Consider the following 4,568-nt stretch of genomic DNA (forward strand, 5'->3'; position numbering starts at 1 on the left):
TTCTATTTCCTTCTTTAGCTGTTTCAGGAGAGCTGCTTGTGCTTGTGAGAAGTTCATAGTCCCTTCTGAAGTTTCAGATGGAAGTATAGTCTCGGCTCTGACCTCTTTGGTGTTTGTGTTTTGGTCCTTATCCCCATAGAAAAATTCTATTGTTTTTTCACTCTTCATCTTCCTTTTCTTGTTCATGATGTTGACTGAGTGTTGTAGTTTCTGGTTCTTTCATTCAGAAGCTACAGAACTTTGTGTTGAGCTGATGTGTGAAAAAGGTAAAAGAAGATTTTTTTTTTGTTTGTTTCCCTGATCAACCCTGGGGTTAGCTTGTTAAGTGTGTGGGAGGAGTGGTCTGGTCACAGGAGATGTCCTCAGCTGAACAAAGGCAAGCTCAGGGGATGGTGATCCCAGCTTCCCTATTGTCTTCCTGTTTCCCCTGGAGGGCTGAGGCACCCCTAGGTGCTAATGCACCCCCATCCCTCCTGGGGCTCCTTTCCTGGCGCTGAGGCTTGCCTGGGTCCTAGTGCGAGTTTTCTCTGCCCTGCGTCCTCTGTCCTTCCAGTTTGCTTCTGCCACAGTAGGAAGAATCCCCCTTAGCTATTTTCCTTGCCTCAGGTGTTATGAGATTATTTGCCCCTTCTGCTGTTCCAGCTGATCCAGGATTTTTCTGAGGAAATATTTTATGGCTCTTTCACTGTCATTAACGGGAGAAGAGAGAGCATTTACTGATCACTCTGCCATCCTGGCTCCTGGAACTTTAAGCTGGTGACTTACCGAAGTTTCACCTTCGTGCTTAATGTCTCAGGAGCTGCTGTGCTGGTATGTGGCGCTCAGTAGCTCTCCCTGGCTCGGTTCTGTTTGTCTCCCCCCCTCAGTGCCCCTCCACTGGTTCCACCCGCCACTCCCATGTTTCTCAGGTCCCTTTCACTGCACTGCGCTGACCGTGCTGCGCTGTGCACTGGGGGCTCACCCCCGCAGAACAGATCCTTCCGGTGGACCTTCCCGTCTAACCTGGGCTCAGAATCCCTCACAGTCTGTCTCCCACTGGATTATGCACCTCCAAAATTTGGTCAGATTCTCCTTTCAGAGAGGTATCTAAAGGACTTTGTTCAAGAGCTTAGGTCAGTTGTTGCTCTCACTCCGCCATCTTGGCTCCACCCAATCGGGAACTTTCAATTTAGTAGCTAAGGAAATATGCACAGTAGAATTGCTGCATGATTGTGGAATAAAAGCCATTTGCTTGATTATATTCAGAAGTGAAAAATTTGAATGCTAACCATAAACTAAGGTAGAGATATTTGAAGTTAAGGAGCAGACTGTATTAAGAAAGATGACAGAAAAGTGAAAGATTTATGTCATAAATATGTTAAAGACACTAAAATTTTCCCTTGTTTCAGAGCTAATTATTTTGCCAACAAAAGGTTGGAGTAATCTCTATTACTAGATGTTACCGTGAGGGCAAGGAATGGAAATGGTATACTCTCTTTTATGCTGTGAATTTATGAGTTCTATTGTGAATGAATTGATAAAATAAAATGCTGTTCATTATGCTTTTATGCTGAGAGCCAAAAAGAAGAAAGGTAGAAGATACTTTCTGTTATCACCTGTATGTTACTTAGAAGTGGATAATTATGTAAAGAAGTAACGAAAAGAATGTTGTTTGTTTGTTCGTTTTTAATATAATAATTAGGATAGGGATCATTAGGATATTGATTATTAAAGGAGCATAACATTTCTTAAATTAAAAGTTTCAGCCAAATCTGATTCTGTTAAGTAACACATAGGAAAGGCATTGTTGAAGAGCAAGGCATGCTAAACAAAGGAATAACATGGAAGGAGAGAATCAGTGAAGTAATCTAGTGAACTGATTGGTTTAGCAGACTTTGTGCTGTGGGAGGTTTAAGTAAAAAATAATATGAATAAACTTAACTTATTAGTGGAAGCATCCATTTCAGTCCATCAAGGAACTTTTATTGACAAATTCTGAGACAGAGAGAGAGAATAAAAATTTTATGTTTTCAGGATTTTTAGTTATTCAGCATCTTTTTTTCACTTTGATTTAGTATTTATTTGTCTCCAGTTAAAAGTGAAAACAATTTTAATTTTTTTTAAATGTGAGTTCCAAATTTTCTCCCTTTCTCTCCCAAACCATCTCATTGAGAAAGGAAGCATCCATATGGGACACAAGTGTATAGTTATACAAATGCATCCAAAATTGGCATGCTGTTAAAGAAAACATGGACACAAAAAACCGTTCAAGAAAATAAAGTAAAAAAAAAAAAGCCTCAATTTGTATTCCAAAATCAGTTCTTTTTCTTCTGGTGGATAACATTTTTAATACTAAGTCCTTCGGAGTTGTTATGGATTGTTGTCACAACTTATCATCTTACAATATAGCTACAATATAGCTATTAATTTGTACTCAGTACATTTCACTTTGCATCACACCATGCAAGTCTTTCCCAATGTTTCTGAGAGTATCCTACTCTTCATTTCTTGGAGTAAAATATTATTCCATTATAATCACATGACAAAACTTGTTCAACCATTCCACAATGGCTAATTCTCCATTCAATATGAATTGTTTCTTTTTGGCTCCTTGTAATATTTTCTCCTTGTCCGGAGAACTCTGGAATTTGACTACACTCTTTCTAAGAGATTTCCTTTTAGGATCTCTTTAAGGAGATGATTGGTGGATTCTTCTCATTTCTGTGTTACCCTCTGTTTCTAGAAATCAGAGCAGTTTTCCTTGATCATTTCTTGAAAGACGAGGCATATACTCTTTTATTTTTTAACCATGACTTTCAGGTAGATCAATAATTTTTAAATTATGTCCCCTGGATCTATTTTCTAGGTCAGTCTTTTTTCCAGTGAGTTATTTCACACTGTCTTATTATTATTATTATTATTTTGTTTCTGTTGTATAATGTATTGCTTTATCATAAAGTTATTAACTTCCATTTCATCTATTCTAATTTTTTTAAAGGTCATATACCAAGTTTATTGTAAAAACTCCACAATCCTAGCTGTTGCTTTAAAGGTAGGATTTCTGGTAACGAGCCTGGGCCCCAGGGCTGCCAATCTTCTTGGACTCACAGCGCTGAGGATCAGCCACCAGGAGAGTTCGGTCATATTGGATAAGAATATCTTTTATTTCCTTTTTGGAGGGCTTGTCCACATATTTCTGGTATTACGCCACCAGGGCTTTGGAGATGGACTGCTGGATAGCATAAATCTGTACGATATGGCCTCCTCCTTACACACGGACCTGGATATCTACTCCAGCAAAATGTTCCTTGCCTAGTAGGAGGACAGGCTCCAGCAGCTTGTATTGCAGGGTTCGAGGCTCAGTCATCTCCAGTGGTCCCCCATTCACCTTGATCAGCCTATTGCCTCTCTTGCAATGGGCCACAGCAGTGGCAGTTTTCTTTCTCCCAAAGACCTGGACGGACTGGAGCGGCCCCTTGGACAGCATGTTGCTGGCGGGCAGCGCAGGCTCAGAGCCGGGTTGGAGGTGGAGGCAGAGGAGGTGGAGGCGGCGGCTGTAGCAGAAGCCAGAGACTCGAGCTCCTCACTGGTGTGGCGCCAAAGCACAAAAGGGATCCACCTATTCTAATTTTTAAAGAAGTGTTTTCTTCAGTGAGCTTTTGGACCACATTTTCCATTTGTTCCATTGTGCTTTTTAAGGCATTCTTCTACTCATTGGATTTTTGCCATTTGGGTTACTCTAATTTAAAAGTCAGTCACCTATTCTGAGATACAAGTACTGGGTGGTGAGCACTGAGCCATTATCTCCAATGTATGAATGTAGGTCGATTCTTTTTCCCCCTTTTCTCTTTCCTTCCTTTCTTCCTCCTTCGTTCCTTTCTTCATTTCTTTCATACTAGTTCTCCTTATTTCTCTTGGTTTGGTAGTATAACAGCCACTGATGCACCTCATTCTACTTCTAATTAGTTGAATCTTTAATCTCTTTTGTTCTGACCTGGGCTAGTTTGCCCCGCTTTAGACAACTCCGTGCCTCTTCACTCTTCACAATATTAGTTCTGAACTTAATATGGTCACCTCATTAGCATTAGCCCTATGGCATTTCAGAATCCCTGAACTTAAGAGAAGAATGAGCATCCCTTAACAGCAGGAATTATAGGTGTGAGACACCATGTCTAGTTATTAGTTATATTTTCTGTATTGGAGAAAACTTCATTCTATATTTGTTCTTTAAGCTTGTCTATATTTGTTCACAATCCTTTGCAGGTAAGTCACACAACAGTGTAGTTAGTGGTCAGAACTGTTACTCTGGAACAGACCTCAGGTGACTGGTTCACTCAAGAATCATATTAGATGCAGCAGCACTGTTTTCTAACCTAGTTATTGACTGGCCTGAATGTTAATTCTGCCACCATAGGGCATGAATTGATGGTTTCACAGGCCAGTGCAACTATTTTACTCAGCAACATCATTTTTATCCATGTCTCCTCCGTCCTTGGACCTGGAATGTTCACAAAATCCTACATATCTTGAATGAACTAATGCCCTGTCCATCACCTTATTTTAAGTGTCACCTCCTACATTTAACCTTT

At 40.2% G+C, this 4,568-nt stretch overlaps 1 pseudogene; it reads right to left on the bottom strand.

Moving 5' to 3' along the window:
• Positions 1 to 3,025: 3,025 nt before the first annotated feature.
• Positions 3,026 to 3,498, bottom strand: LOC140512300 (small ribosomal subunit protein uS9-like; annotated as a pseudogene).
• Positions 3,499 to 4,568: the final 1,070 nt, after the last annotated feature.

This window comes from Notamacropus eugenii, chromosome 6, assembly GCF_028372415.1.
Source record: "Notamacropus eugenii isolate mMacEug1 chromosome 6, mMacEug1.pri_v2, whole genome shotgun sequence".
Taxonomy (NCBI): Eukaryota; Metazoa; Chordata; class Mammalia; order Diprotodontia; family Macropodidae; genus Notamacropus; species Notamacropus eugenii.